The sequence below is a fragment of the Protopterus annectens genome, chromosome 16.part0 (genome assembly GCF_019279795.1).
Source record: "Protopterus annectens isolate FY-2018-M chromosome 16.part0, PAN1.0, whole genome shotgun sequence".
Classification (NCBI taxonomy): Eukaryota; Metazoa; Chordata; order Ceratodontiformes; family Protopteridae; genus Protopterus; species Protopterus annectens.
In genome coordinates this window covers 175,459,067-175,485,746 of record NC_056750.1, presented here as the reverse complement: position 1 = coordinate 175,485,746, position 26,680 = coordinate 175,459,067, and the positions used below count along the sequence as shown (strand labels likewise).

Sequence of the window (26,680 nt, the reverse complement as noted above, 5' to 3'; positions counted from 1 at the left end):
GCGTCGGGCTGGCACCTCAGCGCTGTAAAAATCCACTGCCAATTATTAGCGAACCGGAGTTCTGCTGTGACGACCCCTAACTGGGAAAAGCTAAAAGACATTAGTTTAAGTAGACACAATTATTACATCTAAATGTACCATGTTTATGCCCTATACCTGTAAAAAAGCTTTTAGGTTGTTCCTCATAGCCGAGACCCCTCGGCACAATTTTATGCTGTAAATCTTGGGCAGAGATTGTCATTTGAGGCATATTTACAGCATAAAATTGTGCCGAGGGGTCTCCGAATATTAAAAATGCCCTCGTACAGAGACAAATATCCAGACCTGTTACGTAGATGGCAGCTCATTAATTTAGGCTGTTCATTCCGGTGTATGGAGCTAATGAATGTTTATTTCCAGCCATTGGAGTCAGACATGGGGCTAATGTGGAATTTTTTTTATAATGATTTGGTCTCAAATGTGGACATTGATGAGAGTGTAACCAGAGAGCCCAGTCAGACTATCCTGGTAAACAAATGAAAAATAAAAAAATAAATAAAAATAAAATAAGGTATAACTTAAGAGATTTTTGAACAACTGAACCTGTTGAAGTTTCCATATCTGCTTGATGATGCAGTACCAGCTAGCTGGTATTACCTTGGAAAAAAAAAACTTTCACAGGTGGCTACAGATTATGATAGCCTACCTAACTGTATGCAATCAGTTTTCCTAAGGGGGTAGCTTTGGTTTATAATGTTGAGCTTGTGAAGGGCAGGGGGCAATATCTTTAGTGTAGTATTTTAAAAGTAAGAGTGTTGAGAAGAAATGTTGCCCTAGATGATATAGGCAGTTAGTCTACAGCTGTAGCAGAAATATTCTGAACAAGAAATGACTATGTGTAAACAACCACTGCTTGAAAGGAAGAGTTATCTAGAAGGAATACACATCTGAGTTTCAGACAGTAAAAGCACTCTCCATATGCTTTAAGTATGACAGTAGTTCATTAAGCAGCCAAAAGCATATCTTCAGAGACTAGAATATGCTATTAAGGCAAAATGTTACCCCTTAGATGTACAAAAGGAAAGAGGACATAAAACAGAAGGTACAGATCTGTTTACTTTTGGGGAGGAAAAGTCAAAATGAGATGTTCATACAACTACGAACCAAATGATGCACAATAAAACAGCAGGTACAACTTTGTTTGTCTGGGGAAGATGCTTCTGGCATAAGAAAAGTCAAAATAAGTTTTCCATTGCACTATTAGCCAGGAGACACACTGGCATAGTTACAGGTCATCACTACACTGGTGGATAAATAGTTTTAGCTCAAAACATTAATATTGAGGTTAATTTCACCACAATGTGTTATATTGCACGAGATGGCAGAGTGTTTTTTTTTTTTTTTGCTATTTTCTTCACTGTGGTACAACCATGAAGTTGGTATATATATATATATATATATATATATATATATATATATATATATATATATATATATATATATATATCTATATAAAATTTAGGGAGGTGGATAGGTGGAGCCTCCACATTTGGCGAGTAGGGGGACTTGCCCCACAACAAAAAAATATTTTTTTGTGTATTTTTTATGTCTTTCCAGCTCACTATTCTTGATATTTAATTTTCAATAAACAGCAAGTGAGAAAGTATGCTTTGATGGCTCATAGTCAAACCCAGCAAAACATCAGGTACTGAAATAAATACTCCAGGGAGACATCTTTTGTGCATTTTTCAGATGTTTACTAAAGTATTCTTACATCTTCATCTGCACTACTTAACTGATGTATGAAGAACAGACATTACAATTCCTCAAACTAAAAGCAGGAAGCACCAGATTTATATACATGAAATAATTCATTCTACAGTGATCTTAACCAAGCTGTTTACAAATGACATAGTTAATAGATAGATGGAATTATGATATGACAGTTCTTTTCACTTCTTGCCATGTTTCTGCAAGCAGACAGGGGGCCAATTTTATGAACATGGCATAGTGAGACCAGATAACCTATGTTATCCCACTGTCATTACATCAAACTGTGAAATCCACAGTGCCCTGGGATGACATCATTCCTGGGGAGAGGGTTTGCCAAATTGTAATATACCATAATGCCAAGATATTGAACTGAATGGAGTCTCAGTGTGTCAGGCATAGGTAATGATATCCCATAATACTCTCTGTTATGGAGTAGTATTAACTGTTCTAAGCATAGCCCAAACTGACCTGAGGAATCAGCAGGGCCACAAAGTCCAGCCAACGTTCTCTAGCACAGCAGCTCTACCTGTCACAATTGGTATTGCATGCAGGAAGCAAGCCTGTAATACTAGGTCTTACATAAGGTGAACCTAAACTGTGAGACCATCCAGACCAAAAGCTCCATCTTTAGGTGGACTGGTAAATGCAGGCATGACAGATAGTGTGGCTATCATGCCTGCATTCTCCCCAACAAGGACAATGGACAGATATAAGGTGCCACTAGCCCCCAGCCCTCAAGAATGTATAGGTTTATAGGCAACTACTAGTCTAGCTGCCTTTGTGGGACATTTTAAGCCTAGGCAGTTTCCCTCAAATGTCAGAATCAACTCCTGTAACTTGTGTTTGTGAGGTAAACACCTTAACCATTAACTACCTTAACCATTATACCAACCCCACCTAAAACAAAATCAGTGTTTAAACTACAAAACACTGTTAGTAGCTCCCACAGGAGTTTGGGGGGAGGAGTAGCTCACACTAAACAAAACTGTACATGAAGTATGTAACTGGTATCAGAGCTGCAGCACCCATCACTTCTGCAAGGGAATGATGCCAGCAAGACACTCCACCCACCCACAGGAGGGAATACATGGTGGTTTCTCTGGTCTTCACCAGGGAAATCCAGCACAATATGCATGTGAACTTTGGGGCACGCACTCTTTCCTAAGATGAGTACACCCATACACCCCTACTTAGGCTGTCAAGCACACATGCTGATAAACTCAAGTTATCTAGGGTACAGTCAGGGCACTATGTTCTCTAGGCATAATTTTACAATACCTAAACCCCCTCACCTAAATTGTTTTGAAAACATAATAGTCTCACTGAGTTTCACACTGAAATCCTTCTACATCATGATACATATCCCTTAAGCAAACAACTATCTTAGCAAACTGTATTTTCAGTTAGTTACATTTAAAAGAGAAGACTGGCTCACCATTAATCTCCATCTGGCAAATTTTAAATTAAGAGGGGTTCAGTTAAGTGGGAGCCAGCCCATTTTCAAGCAAGATTAACAAAAAAAAAATTCCAGATATTTTTTGCTGAGATGCATAATATTAACTTCTTAAGTGATGAGATATAGTACGAGGGTTACATATGAATGACAGAAGCATATTGCTTCAACTCGCCGGCTACTGAAAGATGAATATCAAAAATCTGTGAGTTGAAACCTTAAAAAAGGATAATCTTTTCACGGGGTCAAACACCTCTGCACCCTAATGTTGGTTCCACCCCCTACACACATCCACATAAATTGCATATATATCAACTCCATGGCCTCATCAGAGTGAAAAATGCCCAAAAAGTGTTTGATCAGCTTACACAATGCAACACATTATGGTGAAATTTGCCATAATATTAAATTTACAGTCTAAAGCCATTTGTCCACCAAGTCCCAAAACATGCTCCACCATCTGAAACAATGCAACACATTATGGTGAAAATTACCACAGTATTAAAACTGCAAACGGAAGTCATTCATCCACCAATCCTGCAAAGAGCTGCAACTGTACCCTACTACAGTAATGCCCAGAAGTCAGTCCTTACTTCTCTGTCAGTGTTTACATAGTTTGTACATTCACCACATCGTTCTGGATTTTCTTTATGTATATTCCCAGTTTCCATGTATTTCCCAAAACCATGCTGAGAGACTGATAGACTGTACTAAAGCTCTCTGCTTATATTTCTGTTTACCCAGGCCACTGTGGTCTGGGTCATAGCCAAAAAAGTCTAAAAATCAGTCATCCTACCCATTTAAGAAATTAATTTAAATTTAATAAGTAATAAATAAATATATTTGCTGTAGGTTAAGAGGACAGGGCACAGCTAAGGTTACAAAGAGGCCATAGTTGATAGCTATTATACATTATAGCACAAACAGCCCTGTGTGTCAGATGCCAAGTGCGGGGTTATGCAGGCCTTCTCCTTAATCAACTTAACAAGCAACAGACAAATACAAATAGTATACTAATTCCAAAAGTGCAGCTCAGGTATTTATGCACAAGCAATTATATTCCATATCATCATACAAGTTTTGCTCGCAAAAAATAAATAAATAAATAAATAAATAATAATAATCATGGTTATGTACTGATGGTTTTAATTCAGTCATAATATTCTGACTTACACAATTAAAATATTGGGTCATTGTACACTTTCTAGCCAAATTATACATTTACATCTGCAGAAGTGTTCAGTATTTGAGTGAAAAAAGGCCACAGAGAAACTTAAAAATGCACACACACACACACACACACACACACACACACACACACACACACACATATATATATATATATATATATATATATATATATATATATATATCACTCAGCACTGTGCTCAAAGTTCAAACAACAATGTGGGTATTTATGCAATTGCCAAATAAATATCTGTTGAAAACCACCTATTTATCTCTGGTGACAAACATTTAATTCAGCACTTCTTGTCCCATGGAGACAACAATGAATTTACAAAGGCAATAGGATGGATATTCATTACCCTGATTTCCTGTCTTTTGTACCTTCTAGATACCCTACTGTCGATGATTAGTGACTGGGTTGAGCTAACATTTGTTTTTCTGCCCTTGCAGTGTCAATGCTAACTCAGAGGTGACAATACAAACATTTTGCTGGCAGGCTGCATGAAAGTGAAAAATTCTTACCCTTTTCTCTGTCCGTAGTCTCAGCTCTTCTCTGGCTCCCAGACCTGTTCTCAGGTCATTAACTTTTATCCACTGTCTACTTGTTGCTAAAGAAACAAGTTTCTCCAGTCTGAAAGTAAGTAGATCATGTGTATCCCTGGCTGGGGGAGGAGAGAAATTCAAAACTTCTTCAGTGAACAAATACAAAAGGTAATTTGTGTTGTACAGAGGAAGAGAGAGGCAGAGGAAGGAGAAAATGGCATGTTGCTACCAAAACGAATCCTGTAGTTCATTTCTGCAAACTCTGGACTATATGTTTTGAGCAGACTCTGACAAGATCATCACGGAGAAAGGTAATAATGTTAATAAAAATGTATTAGTTTACACAGTATCTGAGGAGTTTTTTTTTTTTTTTAACTTTCTTTGTTGCAGCACCATTTTGAGTTTGAAAACATGGAAACAGTTTCCATATTCATTACTGAGGAAACATTTTTATGTTGTTCATCGTCTATTAAGTTTCAGTTATTTTACTATCATCTTTATACCTCTCTCATTTTAAGACTAAAGTGTACTTTTTTAACATGCTGTGTCTGGGTAGCTTGATTTTTTTTTATATAGCGATGGTGAACACAAAGTCGTAACAGTCTGTGCAAGTTCATTTATAAATGTCTACCTCTTTTCTACAAAACTAACTAGATGATTCAGAACACAGCACACCCTGACACTTGTACAGAAGGCAGTAAACTTCTCCGTAATGCTAACATTCAATGAAAATTCACAGAGTTTTAGGCACACGTTGAACAGTGTCTCTGCAGAAACAAAGAGATGCAGGCTGTGCAAGTTTTAAGAAAAGTTAGATGAAACTCATAGACTAAATCAAGGGCAGTCCCTTAGGTGGTAAACTGATAAGGACTCACTCAGTGTTTTGCAAATCGTACTTCATAAGGTGTGTGTGCGTGTGTGTGTGTGTGTGTGTGTGTGTGTGTGTGTGTGTGTGTGTGTGTGTGTGTGTGTGTGTGTGTGTGTGTGTGTGCGTGTGTGTGTCTGTGTGTGTGTGTTCATTTATATAAGAATGTGTTCATTTACTTATTTATTTATTTGTTTGATAACTTTGTAAGTAGGCTCATCTGATCCTTTTCAACCACAATTGGTGCTTCAGAGAAGTAACAGATTAATGAATGAAAAACTATATAATGGAGTAGTCAAAAAAGATTATGCATATACAGATATAGAAAAAAATCATGAATAGTTATTTAAACTACAAAGGTTAAGAAGCTCTACAACAGGATGTTAATTAAAGTATACTAGATAGGAAGCTAGTCTGCAAGATGACAACCGCTGATAACGAACTCAATGAAAAGTGTCACTTATACATTGTATTTACTTGCCTTATGCTCTACCACAAAGGATCAAGTCCCAAGTGCTCAAAAACCACTGTCTCGAGGCCAAGGACTCATGGGTCTTATAGCTGGGGTAGGCTGTCACTTCTGCTCAATCTCAAATATGAATTTGGGCAAGCAACCATGGGAGAGGGAGTGGTACGGGGAGGATTTTAGAGTTAGGGAGTAGGAGAGGGGTGATCAAAGAATTTAGGTTTAAGGAGGGTGTTGGAGTTTTAGGTTTATGGAGTAATTGGGGGCTTTAGGTTTAGGGAGGCAGAATGAAGTTTTACAGTTAGGGAGTAAGGACCCAGGCTGGAAAATGAGTAGGAGTTTTAGGGTTAGAGTTAGGGCTGTGGTAAGGCTATACATTTTATAGGGTCAGGCATTGGGAGGGTTACTTAGAAATAGGAGATCAGACTAGTGTAGGCTTACCACCTGTCCCACTTTGCGAGGGACAGTCCCTCTTTGGGCAGTTGTGTCCTGCAAAAAATTGGAAAAATGGCAAATGTCCTGAGATTTTAGGACAGAAATATTTCCTATATTTTCTTTAATAGTTGCATAAAACAGTTATTTGGTATCTGAAACACCTAAATGTTATAAGAAACAGAATAAGCAACTCAAATGCTACAATAATAAGCTTTTATTTTGGCAAAAAAAGTGAAGTTCTTTCATTTGTACTTGCCATGGGTATGTTTTGCCCTGCAAAATCTGACGTTTCTACAAAAAATGTCCCACTTTGGGCATTTGAAAAGGTGGCAACCCTAGGCTAGTGGGAGTTCAAGCACTTGCTTTTTCAGGAAAGTGGCAGTGAACACGTGTATATTAGCCACTCCATATCTCCATAAAAGCACATGCTCATTATCTGTCAGGATTGCCAGGTGTATTTATCTTTGTAAAATGTTATTCAAGTTTGTTTATAAACAGATAAATTAGATGTGTAGGCATTGAGTTTAACAATGTGTTAGCAAGCAATATTTTGAGTGTGTGTGTATCTGTCTGTGTGTATATTTCCTTTCTTCTGCTTGTCTGTCTGTAACAATGTGCCAAAAATCATTGAGTTGTAAAAGTTAAACAGCAAACCATTATGGATTGCCTCAAGTTTTCAACAGTTAACTGGAATCTGACTATTCATAAACATGCATTTGACATATAATTACAGCTAGCTCACATAGTAGCCCATTTACATCTTGATGAAAAGCTGCAGGATCCACTTAGCCAACAGCTTACGTTTTTTGTATGACTTACAAAAATTCTCTTCTGTCAGCTCTACGTATGCTACAATTGCTTCGATATGCTAACCCCTCTTTCTTTTCATAAAAAGTTTTTAAAATTCTACATTTTGGCAAGAGCAGGTTTCATTTTATAAATTAAACCAATTAACAGTAAGTTCAGCATTAATAAGCCCTGCAAGCCTCAGATAAACACTCACAGAGAAAGATCTAAAAACAAGAATGATTGGCAGCATAACAGGGAATTAAGTAGAATATGATCAGAAGCTGGGGAAATAAGAAAAAATATGGTAAAAGCATAATCACAGAGGCAACAAAGAAAGAGGACAAAAGCGAATGTGATGAGGAGAGACCGATCAGGAAGAAGGAATGACAGGGATTGTGATCAAGGGAGCAGAGAAAAGATACAAGGAAGGATTGGGAGTCTGATTAGAAGGAAGAAAAAAAAAAGGAATAACAAGGAGCAAAACTGGGGAAAAGAACAGGTACAGTGAACAAATGTGGTGTGGAGAAAGTAGTACAGGAGCACCTGGTGAGAGGGAGAGTGTTTGGGGCATAATTAAACAAGAAGCAGAACAGGCAGAGGAGACGTGAAAGAGACCCCTTGTTTGAGTTTAAAGCTTATCAGATTTACATAACCTTTTTGGTTTGTTGTTCTAAGCATGTAAGCATGTGTGTGTGTGTGTGTGTGTGTGTGTGTGTGTGTGTGTGTGTGTGTGTGTGTGTGTGTGTGTGTGTGTGTGTGTGTGTGTGTGTGTGTGTGTGTGTGTGTGTGTGTCTTCATGTGTTTGTGTCTCCTGTGCTCTAGTCACCACACAAAAAGACTGTCTTGCTCCCAGTTTTACCACTGCAATTTCTGCCTCACACCCTCTCTCCAGAGCATAATGCCCACACATTATATTTTCCTTACCTCATTTGCATTAGGATATTTTGTCATTCCACATCTAACAGCCATGTTTGTTTGTTTGTTTTTCACAACACCAGTTCTTCCACTCAACCTCCCAAAGTTAGAGAATCAACCACCAGATGCTTAGTTCTATGCACCTATGCTGGTCGTCTAACAGAGTTTAATCTGCACCCTGCCTCTGATATCAAGGGTACAAATGATGCCACCCTACTCACAGGCCAGCAAAAACAATATAACTAATAATTCAAAACAGCTACCTGTGTCTGTGTGGTTAAGAGAAGCACATCATACAGTATAGCAGCAACGCATTTGTTTTGCTTGGGATGATGATTATTTTGCTCATCAAGATGTCCAGGTTGCAGAAGTAATCAGGGAGAAATGGAAGAATGAAAGTAGCTTTGCAGATACTCACATCACATTTAAAATCAACCTCTTATATTGTAAGCATCATTAATCAGCTCATGAAAAATATATAAGCAAGAGAACTAAATGGCAAAAAGCATAATCAGTTTGTACACTAGGTTTTGCTAGGAGAAAGCAGCAATGTTAAAGCATTTTTGTCCGTATTAGAATTTGTATGTGTCTATGTTTTTCACTTATCTGCAGTGAAATTTATAGCGTATTTATATAGTGTCATGAGGCACAAGGCAAAGCCTGGTACATACAACCACTGAACTATTTAGCATCATTATTTTCTAACTGTATGGGTGAAGTTTTATGATTTTTTGTTCATATTTTATGGGTGAAATGTAAATGTATATGGTGCTACTGCATGTTCTGCAGCCCAGTTAAATACTTCTCAGTGGTGTTTCATCTCCTGTAATTTATCAGACGATGTTGATGCCTTGATGAATTTAGTGTATTTGCGCATCCTAAACTGAATTTTTATGTAGTAGTGCAGTTTTTCTTTCTCAAAGGAGTACAAATATTTAAAGGATGATGCTGTTTTAGCCTCACTATTACCACAACCGTCAGAGTGACTATGGCTAGCTAGTACAGTAAAAATTAGGTCCAAAGGGCAAAACAAGTGCTTGAGGGTAGGGAGAGCAAAACCGACAGCTTGTATTTAAGTAATTTTGTCAGTTGATAACACTTTGTCCTTTACCACCAAAATACTTCTTATTCAAGTCCTTTAACTAATTCCTAGACTTTTGTTTCCTTTGCTGAAGTAGTCATCAAGTTGCATGCCTTTATGTTCTGCTATATAAGTATAACAGAGTGATTTCTCAGCAGAGACAGCTTAAAGTTAGTGTGCTGAATAAAAGGTAGAAAATATATATATATATATATATATATATATATATATATATATATATATATATATATATATATACACACACACACACACACACACACACACACACACACACACACACACACACACACACACACACATATATACCTTGAAATGACATATACATTGTCAAAGTACTCTGGAACAAAGTTTTAACATCCACAGAAATGTTATCAAAAAGTTCAGATGTCCACCTTCTCCAAATATTATATTTCAGAGTGTTCAAAGTGAAAACATACTCTGCTTTCAAGTCTTCATGATTGACAGCTGCTATGGTAATGCATTCAGCCAAAACTTGCAGGAAGTGTACATCATTTCTGTGCATAGTGTTATAAATATTCTTTAGATTGTTTTGTTAATTGCTTTTAATAATAGTTATCTTTCCATCTCTGTAGATGAATATATTTTATAACTGTCACCCTAATGACCCATTCTGTACTTCCATCTTGATAAGAGTAGGCCTACCGATTCTCCCATTAGGGTGAGAGTCCTATGACCCATTCATTCCCTGAAGAGGCTAGAGTCAATCTGGCACTAGTAGCCAGCCTCCATGTGGGGGTTCACTTCCTCCCCACTAACTCCACCTCCCATGGCTGCTAGAGTGGGTTACACAAGTGACACTGGCTACAAGGAGGACATACATCTGCATGTCAAGCCTCTTATCTGTGTCCTGTAGTACCCCAGTTTGCCTGCTGGGATAAGTGTACCCCAGTTTGTCTGCTGGGATAAGTGCAGCAGATCTTGCCAACTCCCTCCCTGCACCCTGAGATAAGTGCAGCATATCTTTCCAACTCCCTCCCTGCATCCCCCCCAGAATTAAACAGTGCTGGCGGCTCACAACCACACCCCCACTTGTCCCTTCCAACAGCCAAAGCCAGTGATCAAACTCTGATCATCTGCATAGCAGTACAGTCAGAACTTTATCCCACTGCACCAGCTCTGTCTTATTTTAGCTGATACTTGGAGCAATATCTTTCTAGGAATTACTTCATTGTTGAGGGAGGGGATTACAATAAAAAATGAAATGTGGAATTTGAGGGGAAAATGTTCATTAAAAATTTTTACAAAATTTTTTGATCACTGAAAAAGCCTCCCACTGAAATTTAATTTACCCTAAAGATACTAAAACTTTAGAGTACACCATAGTTCATTTTTCCCATTCCAGTCAGGGATTTATCTCACTTCACTAGCTCTGTACTGTTTTAGTTAATATTTAGAGCAATATCTTTGCAGGAACACCCGCTAATTTTTGGGAAGAGCACAATGAATTAAAAATGTTTAATTTGTTAAGAAAATATTCACCATTTTTACCAATAGTTTAATCACTGAAAAAGTCTCCCACTGAATAGTAAGTGACCCCCCAAAAGTGCTAAAACTTGTACACTATTTGCTCCTTTCCTGCCTTCTCCTTTCTTCTTCCTGCCTGCTGCCAGAATAGGGTGCACTCATCTATCTATGTGCGTATTATGCTGTTCTTTATTTTTTATTTATTTACTTTACATTTGTTGACCAGGATAGTCCGACTGGATATCTGTTCATTTTCAGTGGAGGCCTGGGGAGAAAAGCTCCAGATAACACAGATACAACATAACAGATGTGAGTCAAACATATTTACTAAGCCCTCTAATAGGTACTCACAATATACACAGTGTGTAATAGTATACAAAAACAACAGGTTGCAGCAAGCTATCATGAGCAAGAGATCCTGTACAATATTAATTTAAATAAGGCATTGAATAAGTGGTGATTAATCAGGATTAGTACAGGGACAAAGCCAGTGCTCTTTAAAATACTGCCTGAGGCTTTTTTTGAAGAGACTTAAAGAAGGTTTGCAGGTAAGGTCAGATGGAAGTGAATTCTAAGTTTTACCGACTAGTCGCCGGCTGAGTTAATGGCTTTGTGGGTTTGGACCAACCGTTTATTGAATGATCGTAGTTGCCTTGCATTAATGTATGGCTTTATGATATTTCTGAGTGCTGGAGTATTTTCAGGGTGGTACAGAATTTTGTGTGCTACTATAAGCTGATTGAACAGAAGTAGTTTGGGCAGTTCTAGCCACCCGAGAAGACTGAGGTTGTGACAGTGATGTGTCCTTTATGTTGAGCCAATGGCAAATCTGGCAGTGTGGTTGTAGCAGTGAGAGAGCTCACTAAGTGCAGTTTTGCTCAGATTGGACAGTATGGGGGAGGTAGAAGGGTAGAGAGCAGGTGCAAGCGGGCGATTGCAGTCCTAGCTAATGGAGTTAGAAAAGGTTTGCTTCTATATAATGAGCCAAGCTTTTTATTAATGGTTTTTATAGTTTCTTTGATATGCAGATCAAATTTGAGATTATTGTCCACTCCTAAAACCTTAGTATGGTCATCTGGAGAAAGAGAGGTACCGTTGTTGGATGTTATGGAGAAGGAAAATGGGGTGGATCTACTGGTGGGGGTAAAGAGGAGCAGTTTAGTTTTGTTGGGATTTAACAACAGACGGTGATTAGAGAGCCAATTTTCAACTGTGTTAAATGTGTTTTGTGTTAAGGTTTGCAGGTCTAAAGGGGAGGAGGCCATACAGATCAGGGTAGAATTGTCTGCATATTGAATGCAGGTTGCATCACAGATGGCAGTATGGAGATTGTTGATGAAGATAGAAAAGAGTAGAGGACCTAGAACAGAGCCCTGAGGAACACCAAGGGTGAGGACCTACAATAGAGCCCTGAGGGACACCAAGGATGAGGACCTAGAATAGAGCCCTGAGGAACACCAAGGGTGAGGACCTAGAATAGAGCCCTGAGGGACACCAAGGGTGAGGACCTAGAATAGAGCCCTGAGGGACACCAAGGGTGAGGACCTAGAATAGAGCCCTGAGGGACACCAAGGGTGAGGACCTAGATTAGAGCCCTGAGGGACACCAAGGGTGAGGACCTAGAATAGAGCCTGAGGGACACCAAGGGTGAGGACCTAGAATAGAGCCCTGAGGGACACCAAGGGTGAGGACCTAGAATAGAGCCTGAGGGATACCAAGGGTGAGAGGTAGCAGGATGGAAAGTTTGCCCTGCCATGATACGGCCTGTTGTCTGACGTTCAGACAGGATAGGAACCACTGACTAGCATGGTTATCTAGGGAGATGGATTTTAGGGAATGGATGAGTAATTTGTAGTTTACCATATCAAAGCCCTTTGACAGGTCTAGCAATAGGGCTAAAGAGTCTAGAAAAGAGGGCTGAAGAGTTCTGGCCCAGAAATTGTAGTTTATTTGGCTGTTTGGGCAGTTTTCCATCTCTTTCAACTTGCTGGCTTAAAAGCCTACATTTGTACTTGTTCCCCACCTTTCCTGTAACTAATCTAGTCCAGGTACAGATTTGCTGTATTCCAGGACTCTTTGTAAGCTTCTGAGCCCCCAAGCCTTTTTGTGTTGGAGGGAAGCCTTCTAGCTTATCAGTGGGAGTGGTAAGCATTAGGTAGCCTATCTACCACAACAGGAGTGGTTCCTGGCCCAGAAATTGTAGCTATTGGCCGAATGGGCAGTTTTTTTCCATCTCTTTCAACATTCTGGATTAAAAGCCGCACTTCCGCTTGTTTCCCACCTTTCCTGCAACTAGCGTAGTCCAGATACAGAGCAGCTGTATCCAGGACTGTTGATAAGCTTCTGAGCCCCGCAAGCCTTTCTGTGTTGGAGGAAAGCCTTCTAGCTTATCAGCGGGAGTGGTAAGCACTAGGTAGCCTGTCTACCATGACAGGAGAGGTTCTTGGCCCAGAAATTGTAGTTTATTGACCATTTGGACAGTTTGTCCATCTCTTTCAACTTTCTGGTTTAAAAGACCACATCTGCGCTTGTTTCCCATCTTTCCTGTAACTAACCTACTGTGTAGCACTAGAAAGCCTTAAACTGATACAAGCCTTCTAGCTTAGGAGAGAGACTTTGGAGTGTATCATTTTTCTGTACTTTCTTGCTGTACTTAACTGTTTTCCGCCTAAACGCAGATTTTCCAGCATTTACTGTGATTTAAAAGCTTGTTTTTTTCACATATTGTACTTATTTGACTGCCTGCATTTTTAAAAAGTTGTTTTTTTGTTTAAATAACTTGTTTAATTGTTGTAGGCTACACACTAAAGTGCGATAGCCTTTTCTGATCGTTCGTAGTCATTTAAAGCTGTTTTTAAGTGTATTCTTTACTGCTTTTGCCTTATCTTTAAAAAAAAAAAAAAAAAAAATTCCTCGTTTCCCACCTTTCTAAGCTAGTATAGTCCAGTTTTCAGGCTAGTGCTGAATTCAGGGCTGTGATGCTAGTTTCTGAGTTGCCCATACCTTACTTGGATAGAAGGAAGTTTCTCTGTTCACCTGTGAGAGAAGGGAGCTTTGAGCAACCTATCTGTCCCTGGAGGAGTGGTTCCAGCCCAGAAGTTAGTAGTTTATTGGCCATTTTGGGCTAATTTCTATCTCTTTCATTTCCCTACTATAAAAACCACGTTTGCACAGTTTTGTGCCGGTTAGCTACGGTTAAATTATTCCCGGCTCCACTAAGTCTCCTCTTCAGTTTTTTCCCTTGAAACTAGTCTAACTCTCAACCTAAGCACTCAAAAAGCATCTTACAGCTCAGCACTTGCTCAGACCTAATAGCAAGCACTAATATACCCTGATACTGACTGTCCAGCAGGGCAAGGCACTTTATTCACCCCTCACCAACCAAGCGACTAAGCAGCTCACCCTAGTATTCAGGCATGACCAAAGGGCAACTTTAGGTGCACTCTCCAGTCCAGCTGGTGAATCTGGGTTATCCTGAGGCAATGTTACAACTGCCTCATGTACACAGACAACCCTCTCCTCCTACCATAAAACACTAACATATGTGAGAGATGCAATTATACAGCCAAACTGGATGCTAAGCTGTCTCCACCCAAGACTAGAACAGGTCAAGAGGAGAAGGTTAACACTTGCACCACAACTCCAACCACACACAGACCTACTAAAACAGCACTGGCAAAAAATACACATAAATACACAAAAATCATACTCGGAGGCTCTAAATAAAAACCTGTAAAAGCATCGTAGACCTCCAAAGCAGACACCCAAACAACCTGCACTTCCCGTCACAAACCAGACAACACATAAAAGACAAAATCAGTGTGCTGCACAATCACAGCCCTTAAGGAGAAATAACATACCTAACACACTAGTAATAGGTGACTCTATAGTCAGGCACACTGACGTCCCACTTACTAGGCTGGACAAGCAGAAGGTTACTGTTAGCTGCCTGTTGGAAGCCAGAATCCACCACATAACACAAGCACTCAGATCACTCCAGAACAAGTACAAATATGGCTCTGTCATTGTTCATGTTGGTGTGACTGACCTGAGACATACCACCCTGGACTACATGAAAAGATACATGGAAGAGCTCTCTGATCATGTAGCCCAGGCTGGTATGACCCTGACCCTGAGTAGCATCCTGTCCTCACCAAGAATTGTACCTCAGTATAAAGAAAAAATGATAAATTTCAACAATTAGCTAAGCTTCTGGTATCATTCAAAGGGGATCCAGTGTCTGTCAGCCTGGGATGACATGCTCGACAAGTCGCGTTGCTTCACAAGAGATGGCTTGCACCTGTCACCCCTAGGCTTTCGAATACTGGCCAAGGCTCTTGTTGCCCCCATAGTGTCTTTTTTAGGCAAGGCTCAAAAGTCAAGCCCACCTCTGTAAACAGCACAATTAACAAAAAAACTGAGGGTTATGCTACTCAACACCAGGAGTTTAAATCTCAAAATGCACGCTTGAAACACTCCTCAGTATGGAAAACATCGACATCTGTGCAGTAACTGAAACCTGGTTCAAGGCTCCAGAGAGCACCCCAGCACTACTGGGCTACAACTCATACCACACGTTTCGGCCACAGAACACAGACCGAAACACAAAAGAAGGGGATGTATCCATATTCATCAAGGATACCTACACCTCCAGGTTAGTGGCGCAGCATGATACCTCTGAGATCATCCATGTGCAACTAACATTGGGCAAATCTGAAATGCAAATTGTGGTCTGCTAAAGATCACCCTTCATGACCCAGGACCACCACTCCACCTTTCTGGAGACACTGGAATACATGAAGGTCCTACCAAGCACCCTGATATTGGGTGATTTCAATTACCCTACCATTCACTGGAAAAACTAGCCGAGTATAAATTTCCAGGCCCAGCGCTTCCTGGAATTCAACTCAAATGCCCTGGATCAACTGGTAAACTCCCCTACCAGAGGTGAAAACATATTGTACCTGGTCATCATCAACATGGGTGACAGGTGTTCCACACCGGAGGTCATCCCGTCACTGGTTAGATCAGACCATAAACTAATCACTCTGGATGTCCACACCCCACCACCACCCCCAATTAAGGAAACCACAGTAAAAAAACTTTTCTAAAGCAAACTTCACCTTACTTAAGACAGAGGTGGTAAGTTTCACAGCCCCCATGCTAAAGGATAATGCTGCCCAAGATGCAGAAGCCTTTACAAATACACTCTGTGAGCACCTACAAGGATGCATGGATCGTGCCATCCCTAGCAAAATTAAGACTCACTCCTCTAAGAGAAGGAAACCAGTTTGGTGGACCCCTGCAAAAAACAGGCTATACAAAAGAAGGAGGAAACTAGTTCAGAAAAAAAAAAAATCCCAAGAAGGAAAGACATCCCTGATCAGTATCAGTAAGAAACTGAGGTCCCTCATGAAGTCATCCAAGGCTAACTTTGAAAGAAAAATAGCCAAGGATTCAAAAGATAACCACAAAGCCTTCTTTAGCTATGTTAAGAATCTAAGTGGCAACTCTCAGATATGCATTGAACTAGTGCAAAATAGCACAAAATATACTGAAACTACTGATATTGCCAACATCCCGGCAGATAGATTCAGTGCAAACTTCACCCCCCTCTCACCTCCAAAAGGGCGCATAAAGTGTAGTGTCCCAAAAATCACAGATGCACAGGTGAAAACAGCCCTTTCAAAAGCCAAAAACACAGCGTCAATGGGACCAGATGGTGTCCCAGGCTGCGTCTTGCATGAACTACAGAACAAACTAATCCCCCACCTAAACACGTTGTTCAACCTCAGCCTCTCCACAGGCTACATGCCGATAGAATGGTGCACAGCAACGGTTATTCCTCTCCACAAAGGAGGGGCCACAACTGACCCTGGTAACTATTGCCCTATAAGCCTGACTAGCCTGGTCTGCAAGGCTATGGAGCGCATCATCATGGAACTCATTAACAAAGACATTGGGAACCTCCAAACACTTGACCTGACCCAGTTCAGCTTTGTTAAGGGCAGATCATGCCTACTAAATCTGGTTGACTTCTTCGAGACAGTCACCAAGGCCATAGATGAGGGAAAGGTGGTTCACACAACCTACCTTGACCTCGCCAAGGCTTTTGACACCATTCCCCACTCACCAGCCTGAACATAAACCCTTACATCATGAGTTGGATTGCCAACTGGCTTACAGACAGAACTCACATGGTAAGACTAGCAAGCTCCAGGTCCGACTTCTAAACCAGTCACAAGTGGTGTCCTGCAAGGCTTGGTCCTGGGACCCCTACTGTTCGGAATATACTTCTCAGAAAATCCTTCTCAGAAGTACAGGCAAACACAGGAGGACTATGGCTAACCAAGTTCACCGATGACTGCAAACTGGGAGCCATAATTGACTCTCCAGCTGACACAAACATCCTCCAAAAGGGCCTTACTGAGACAAACACCTGGTGTCAAAGTCATGGCCTCAAGGTAAATGCCAAAAAATGCATAGTCATCCCGTTTGGGAAAAACAAAAACACCCACAAATTACCACATAGGTGGCAGCCCCCTTAATACAGAAGAGGTAATAAGAGATCTGGGGACCCAGGTAGATAGTAATCTCTCCTTTGACAATCATATTGCCAAAGTAGTTAGGAAATCCTTCTGTGTGGCCCATCTAATTACTAAAGGGTTCACATCTAGAAATAAAGAGGTTATAGTGCCCCTCTACTCGTCACTCATTAGACCCATCATAAAGTACAATGCCCCATTTGGGATGCACCTCACAAGACACTTTCAACAGTTGGAAAGACCACAAAAGTACCTCACCAAGAGGACTACTGGTCTCAAACATATGTCCTATCCAGCCCGAATGAAAAAACTCCGGCTGTACTCAGTGGCATATTGCTTACTCAGAGGTGATTTCTGCCTGACTTACAAAGCCATGACCAACTCAGAACTGATGGGCATGCACCACCTAAAGAAGTCCAAGTCACTCCGAGCCATGTGCTCTAGTGAGCTAAACCTCACCACAACAATAAATAGAACATGCTGGACGGATAGATTCCTGTCACAGAGACTCCCCATGCTTTGGAACAAAATTCCAAATTACATCAGGCAGAGCCCCTCACTAACACTCTTCAAGAGAAACCTTGATGAGTGGCTGGGTAACAGAAAATACACCCCTGGGATCACTTCATTGGCTCTGCTCGACAGAGGATCAGTTAATTAATCAATGGGGCGGCGAAAGCCGACACACTCTGGCTAGGCTTATAAATTCACTTGGGCAGATAGCCTAGTACCTACCTATGAACCTATAAGATATCCACAAACGGCCACAGTAAAAACATTTAATAAAAAGCACACTGAACACTCTGGCACCTCGGCACACAGCCTTCCAGGAGTAATACAAACACTCAAATGTAAAACCTCTTATATAGTCCATTAATCAAAACTAAATAAATAACAATTGTTTCCAATAAACTTCTAAATTTAAGCCTACAGGCAACAAAGTATCATACTTTAAAATATAAATAGATTATTTATAAAGTAGTTTCTCTTTGACACTGCATATTTCACCAACTTGTACAGATATCTGTTCCAGAACACAACCTTGTAGTAAAGAAAGATCACTATTGTGTCTGTCTTTAAAATGCATAGCTTTATTACTTTCAGTTTTGTTCTTTTTTAAGTCCCTGATATGTTCTTGCAATCTAGTTCTAAATTTCCTTTTATTTTCCCCTATATAATATAAATGACAAGGGCACTTCAGGACATATATAATGCCATCACTGTCACAAGAAAATCTGCCAGAGGGAAAAAATGAATACCATTTATTTTATCAAAACTAGGGACAACATTAGAACATATACTGCATTCTCCACAAGGAAAAGTGCCCATTAAAAAGGGATTTAAATGAACCCTATCATCAATAGAACTAAAGTCTTTTTGAATTTTTGCCCCATCTGTAGGAGATGGAGGGATGGTGAGCAATAAGATTACCAGGTTCACCATCTTTTATCAAAAATTCCCAACAACTATTTAATATGTTGCCTATCTCCTACTAAGGTTATTATAAACTGACACAAAATACACTTTCTCCTTCATTTAATTTATATCTATATTATGAATTTTATTTTTTACACCAATATTATTATTGATTTGCTATAGGGCTGAAGATAGCATGTTGTTGTTCCTATTTTGGAATATGGTATTTGTAAAAAAAGGAAGGCAAAGGTGGTGCTGTGATGTGGCCTAAAGCTATGCTGAGAGTTGGCAAGCAGACTGTTCTGAATGAGATAGTCCATAAGCTGCTTATGAATGCATTTCTCCATTATTTTGGCTAGTGGTGAGAGAATGGCAATGGGTCTGTAACTGAACAGTTCTGTTGAACTTCCACCTTTGTGGAGTGGGATAACATGGCATATTTTCCAGATTGAGGGGACAGTTCCATCAGTTAGTGTTCTATTGATTAGGATAGAGATGGGGAAAGCTATGGCATCGGCAGCTTTTTGTAGGTACTCTGCAGGAAGGAGGTCAGCAGAAAGGGTGGTTGGTTTTATTTTTTTGATAAGGGATCGGATAAAAGTGTTAGGGACAGGTTGGAAGTTAAAGGGGGGATGAGAAGTGGGTGTGTTAATGGTAGAGTTAGAGTGGGTGGGAGTAAGTTGGTTAGCTAAAGACTGAATAGTTTCAGCGAAAAAGTTATTAAAGGCAATGGCAACAGTTTCTGGGGATTTATGGGTGCACTTTGATGGGGTTGGGGTAGTAGATTGTCCTGGATGAAGAAGTCGGTTAATACCTGCCCAAAACTTTTGGGGATTGTTTTGGTGTTTAAACTGGAGGTTCTGGTAGTAGTTTTTTTTTTTTGCCTAGCAAAATGAGTTTTTTGTATCATTTCTAAGTTGATGATATATCACTTGGTCGAGGGGGACTTTAGTTGTTCGCCATTTGGCCCAGGCTATATTTCTAAGTTGGATTTTTATTTTAGTTTCCTTTGTGAGTCATGGAGCAGTATTAGATTTAGTCTTTATAGTACATGCAGGAGCATGCGAGTCAAGGATGCTCAGGAATTTATTGTTAAAGAAAGTTACAGCTTCATCTAGTGGTAGATTTTTTAGGATTGACCAGTTGACCGATTTAAGTTCATTTAGGAAGTTAGTAGGATTGAAGTTGTTATTATTTCTGATTGTTTTGTACATAGTCTTGTGGTGGGTTTCTGCCTTATGCTTAATAATGTAAGTTAGTGAATGATCACTTAGGTCATTGGGGAACGTCCCAGCTGTATACAAACTTGGGTGGCTATTGATAAGTACCCAATCTAAGATACTTTCCCTGTTGGTGGGTTTACTAATGCTAGTGGGAGAGGTTATTATTTGTGTGAACCCAAACAGATTTATATGGTTGACAGGTGATTGAGCTGAGAAGGTGCACCAGTCGGTGTTAAAGTCACCAAGAACAATGGTTTCTTGGGGGTAGGTAGTGGATAACCATTGGATAATATCTTCCAGAGTGCTTATTTTATTGCCTGGGGGAATGTAGACACAGGCGATATTTATACTCTTATTATTGTTAATTTGCAGTTTGGTAATGAGGATTTCTGCGTTACTAAATGGGGGTGGTTGAACTGGATTTCTATTAACACAATGTATTTTGTAAAGAACTGCTATCCCACCTCCCTTCTTAGCTGTTCGGTCTAATTGGTGTATGTTGTAGCCTGGGATTAATACCTCATTATCGGCAGTAGTAGGTTTAAGCCAGGTTTCTGTAAGACATAGAATGTCTGGGGAATGAACTGCTAAGAGGGCATGCAGGTTGGGGATTTTATTATTTAGTTCTCAGGTCTTTGCTGTTTCCAACCCATTGCTTCCCACCCACATCTTTTCTCCTGGTCTCTTATTGCACCCTCCTGTCCCATCCTAATCTATCCTTTTTTGCATAACTGGTTAACTCACTACCTCTTCTAGTCCTCACATTTTCCCCAAAACTTTCCCATTCCCTTTTCCCAACATCTTCGATTCCTAACCTCCTTGACATAATTCCTTCTTCCTAACTCAACAACCTCAAATGCTTCTCTTCCTTCCACTTATCATCCCAGAATCCTAGAAGGATGGATCTTTTTATTCTGTTCTAGCTTTCTCTAGAAAGCCTCTAGCTAGATCTCTGTATCTTAAATGCCATCTTTGATCAGCTTAGGGAGTAGCAGGTAAGCAAAATGTTAATAATTCTATGCATTTTGCCTAGACCCTTATATTCCTTCGTAAGAAATGCACCTCTACATGAAAGATACTTTTGATGCCTCCTTAATGCTATAACTACCTCAAGATAACTGTTATTAGCACATTAAAAAGAAGTCAGTGGTTTATGCATTGGAATAAGTAGCTAAGAGGAGTGAAGATGTCAGGGAAGGGAGACAACATTTAATTAGTGCAAAGGACAGACTAAGCAAAAGCTCACTGCATTTAAGAACAAAATATCAAGGTAAGAGGTCTGGAGGGAGAACAGTAACAGTTATATCTTCAGGGTGAAAATAACTGAAAAATAATTAAGAAAAAATAATGTAGGGTTTTGTGTCTTAACGCATAGCTTTAAAAGTTAAGAAAGCCAAACTGAGCTTTCTCATTAAGCAAATATGGTATCAAAATGGACCCACCAGTTAGGAGCTGTTGGGGGGTCTATCTTCAGAATGAAAATAAGCTACACTCATGCAAATAAGTAATAAGACAGAAATGCACACACAAGCTCCACTGAGACATAATTCAATAAAATAACAGTTTTTTTGCATGTTCTTCCAAAAGTTAGGAAAGTGAACATGATCTTGGCATTTAAAGCAAATATGAAGTAAAAATGTACTAACCAGTTAGTGACCAGAGCAAGACAAACAACAGAGCTGACTTCAGAATGCATTTTGATTTATTACTACTCTTGCAAGGTAATAATGTCCATTTCACAGATTTCCCTGTATGCCAGTATACTCACAAGGACTATACATACATACACATATATATATATATATATATATATATATATATATATATATATATATATATATATATATATAGTGAGCAATTGTATGCCAACCAGATGACCTGGAATCTTCCTTTGAACTGCACAGGTGGAGTCAATGATGAAGAGTAGAAGAGAGCTGACAGAGCCAAATCACCCATGTTATGAGGAGGGAAGCAACTTGGCTAACTGCTTCAGTGGCATTCAGCAAAGACTGGGTCATTCCAAGTTTGCCACCAATAAAGGGGCTATAACTGGGGCATATACACCAAGCGCAGCACACTGCAGCTGGTGCTGGGAGTAAACAGTAAAGTGCACGTCCAGAAGGCTGATACTGCAGGCCAAATCCATCAGTTGCTGTGGAAGACAAGGAATTAAGCTTACTAGCCTGGATAGTTCCCTGAAACTAGCTGTCACTCAAAGGGGCACAAATGGCCAACCTGGGTCATGGATAGGTTGATAGTTGCCAGAAGGTGGGGATAAAAGGATGAAAAAAATCTTGATATCATCTGTGAATCTGTTGTAGTAAGGAAAGCCCAATGGGTTTGAGGCTGCAGAACAGCATCATCCCACCATTTCTAAATGAACTCTGGGAACCTTCAACAATCTCCGGGTGGTAAGTGATTCATGTATACACTTTGCAATTACAAGGTCAAAGTTTAGCCAGAACAAGACTGACCTTGAAACATCACGTCACTGTTCAGAATGTTGAAGACTGGCAATATTGAATGTCCAACCTTCATCCCCATCCGGGCCCATGTTAGCAATTGTTCCTAAGTCCAGTGCAGTAGGGTATTTCAGGATTTGAGATTATAGTAGGTATGGTGTGTGTTTGGCATTCTCTGTTTCAGCACTTCATTTTTGGAGATTGAGGTAATCAAGCTTTCAAGTCTAAACTATGTAATAGTAAACCATATGTACACACACACACACATACACACACACACACACACACACACACACACACACACACACACACACACACACACACACACATATATATGTATATATATATATATATATATATATATATATAGAGAGAGAGAGAGAGAGAGACAGACAGACAGAGAGTAAATGACCTATAGGTTCACAGGTAAACACTAGGCAATGAGTCAGTAGACTATTACTTGTGTAACCAAAAGTCAGACAGTGGCCAAAAGTGAGACTTAAACCCTGTACTGTGTGCCTGTGAGGTAACATTAACCATTAAGCCAACCCCCATTTACCCCATTTTCTACTTACAATGAGGTAATGTTAAGCCAGTACCGTGGCATACAGTGATAAAGCTAGAACTATGTTCCAAGGTGACCTGAGGTTGATTAGCGGCTTGTGTGTCCAAGTTGCTGGCTGGAAGGGATGGGCATGCATATTGCAGAAGATGGGTGTTCATCTCTGCACTGCCTGAGGACAGGCATGGTCCTTAAAGATGGGAGTAGCCCTCAGGCAATTCTGGAATGGGTGGAGCAGAAGGGGGAGGTACAAGAGGGTAAGTCATAACATAAAAAGTCACTCTCCCTAATGGAAGCATTTGTTGGTGTGACTACCCCCCCCCCCCCGCCAGGATTCCCTTAGCTTCCACTCTGGCCCCAGCCTGAGAAAATTGGTGTTAGCTTGGGTAATGAAAGAGAGGCTGATAGACTCAGTAACAGATGGGGGCACTGGTATAGAAGACTAGGCAGAATGAAGCAAGGAGGTCATTTTTTTTTCTTTTATTGATCACTCATTTGTTAACTATTTAAGTTCACAAGCAGAAGTGCCTCATTTCAGGGCTGACCTAAAACCAATTTTGGGATAACTGACACAGTATGAATGAAAAATATGAATAAATCAAACACAGGACTAACATACCTTGCAGACTTAACCTGTTGCTTTAGACTTCCACAGGGATCAGTGCTTGGCCCTTTCCTGTTTGGCATTTATTTTGCAGACATCTAAGCCTGTCATCCACTAATGAGGCTGGAATATGCACATACCTGGTATAATGAAAATGGTCACAAGCTAAATGCAAAAATGTGCAGCTCAGTTCAGTTCAGCAAAAAAAAAAAAAAGGCTGCTCCCACCTTGTATGTTATTCATCTTCATATAGATACAGGCCTGGGTAGTTATGCAGACAACTCTTTCTCAATCTGTCATCATGTTTCCACCATAGCCAGGAAATATTTCTATAAGTTCCAGTTAATTTCTAAGGAATATCTTCAGGATCCATAGAAGACTTCCTACTAATGTACTCGTCTCTTATCAGACACATCATTGAATGCAATGTCCCCCTTTTGGTATGTACAGATCCAGTCATATCACTCCTCTGGAAAGGTCCAGTGATTTTTAACAAAAAAGACTTAAAGACCTTAAATCCTTCAAATATCTTGATAGATTGGCACAGCTGTCCATATACTTAGTAGCGATCTGGTTGCTCCAAGGTGATCTGTGTTTCCCTTTTCAACCCACGAAAGACCCATTCTTATACAACTTCCTATTTCTTTGCCAAACCAGTGTCTCTACAAAAACCCACACTAGGAACTTAAATGTATACCAACAAGTAAACAAGACACATTAGAGAGAGAGAGAAGTTCCTAACTCATTGTATCGATGTACCACTCTTGTGGGGGGAGAGGGTAGCCTTCACCCTTCTGAGCTGGGAATTGCTAGTGAATGCTTATTGCGGCTGTTATTCTCGGTGTCTTTGTTCTGTGGCTTTACTGTCTAGTCAGATTTTTTTTAACTACAAGACCATCTAGTTTGCTCATAGCTGAGCATTGCTCATCAAGTTGCTTGTCTTACTGACCTGTTCAATATTTAAGTTTTTCTCACTCGTCCCTAGTAGGTCAGTGGCCATGAATATGCACTTCCCAACTCTATCTCTCTGTGGCCATTCTGGTTAAGATGGGTATTCTGAGGCATTGTAGCAATTGCCTCATGTACACTGAGAACCCAGTTATTCTTAATAAAACAGACAGTGTATGTGAAAGGTGTAAATACACTTTAATGTCGGAGGCAAAACTATCTCATACAACCAAAACTAATGAAATAGAGGTTGTCAGTGACACTTGCACCATCTCTACTGCACAGGTTAAAGACTCTACATATAAAACTACTTATGCTAAGGCATTTACAGATAGCCTTCCTAAAACACTAAGGCCTCCTGCACAGCACAATCAAAGAAATGGTCCTCAGGTCATCAAGTAAAGACTCCATTAAACTGCCACCCACAGCTGCACATAATAACACTCTATCCAATGCTTCTACTGCTAAGCCCTTAAGGCACTCCAGCACACAGCCAAATTTCTTTGTCATTGGTGATTCAGTAGTGAGGCACACCTATGTCCCTCCCGACAGACTGAGTAAGGACAGAGTCATGATTATCTGCCTTTCTGGGGCTAGGATCCATCAAGTCACACAGGCACTCAGGTCATTGAACCACAGGGACACTCTCACACAGGTATGGCTCGGTCATAGTTCATGTGGGTGTTAATGACCTCAGATGTACCTCCCTTGAATATGTAAAGTGAGACATGATGGAGCTCGCTAATTATGTGTCTCAGGCAGGTATGAACCTAGGACTGAGCAGCATACAACCTTCTTCAAGGATGATGCCAAATTACCAACAGAAAATTATTGATTTTTAACAATTAGCTTAGCTCCTGGTGCCAATCCAGGGGGGTAAAATATTTGACAGCATGGGAGGACATGGTTGACAGACCATGCTGCTTTGCCAAGGATGGCCTGCACTTATCCCCTCTAGGCAATCGGATATTGGCAAAGACCTTTTCCACCCCATAGTGCTTTTTTTAGGCAATGCCAAACTGATATACCTACTGACTTAAATGAACTTATGAAGGAATATCTGAAGATGGTACTGCTCAATGCAAGAAGTCTTAACAAGAAACTCCACTTCCTGCAAGGCTTCCTCTCCCTGGAGAGTGTAGACATCTGTGTAATAATGGAGACATGGTTTAAGGTCACTCAGAATACCCCATCAATGCAAGGTTATAATGCCTTTCATACCTTTAGACCAGCTACTGCACAGGAGGGAACTAAAGGTGGAGGAGTGTCAGTCTATAACTAGCATGGATGTGAGATTAGTTTTAATAAAGTGCATGTCCCACTGGATCTCATATATGTGCAACTCTCCATAAACAGGGTCTCATACCATATCCTTGCAACATATAGGTCCCCCTCTATGCCCCAGGAAACCCATATTACCTGTCTCAATTTACTAGAGTCCCTCACCTTTCATCCCAATACAATATCCATGGGGGATCTCAACTACCCCTTCTATAGATTGGGAATGTTACACCACTTCTAATGCACAAGACCAGCAATTCCTAAACTTTGTTAATACTAACATCCTGGAACAGCTGGTCCATTCTCCTACCAGAAGTACAAACATCCTTGACCTTATACTCATGAACATGGGAGGCCAATGTTCCTCACCAAAAGTAATAGCTTCGCTCATCAGATCTGACTATAAGGCACTATTACTTGAAATAAAGGAGCTATTCCAAGGTTAACCTCTCTCTCTACTAAGCAACACATTGGCTAAATTACAAGCATCCCAAACCCAGTAAACATCATAGAATACCCTGAGATATTTACAAAACCTCTGTACAGCCATATTGATAGCTGTATAGAGTGAGCTCTGCCCACTCGTATTAAGACTAAGACAAACTCAAAAGACAAGCCACCCTGGTGGAACCACAATATCAGTTAT

At 40.1% G+C, this 26,680-nt stretch overlaps 1 protein-coding gene across 1 annotated transcript in view; it reads left to right on the top strand.

Annotated features, from left to right (window-relative positions):
- The first annotated feature begins 5,086 nt into the window (after positions 1 to 5,086).
- LMLN2 (leishmanolysin like peptidase 2) overlaps positions 5,087 to 26,680 on the top strand; it is a 457,833-nt gene continuing 436,239 nt past the window's right edge. The window contains exon 1 of the mRNA XM_044058759.1: positions 5,087 to 5,247. The gene's annotated coding sequence lies outside the window, so the exon portion shown is untranslated. The remainder of the gene's footprint in view (positions 5,248 to 26,680) is intronic.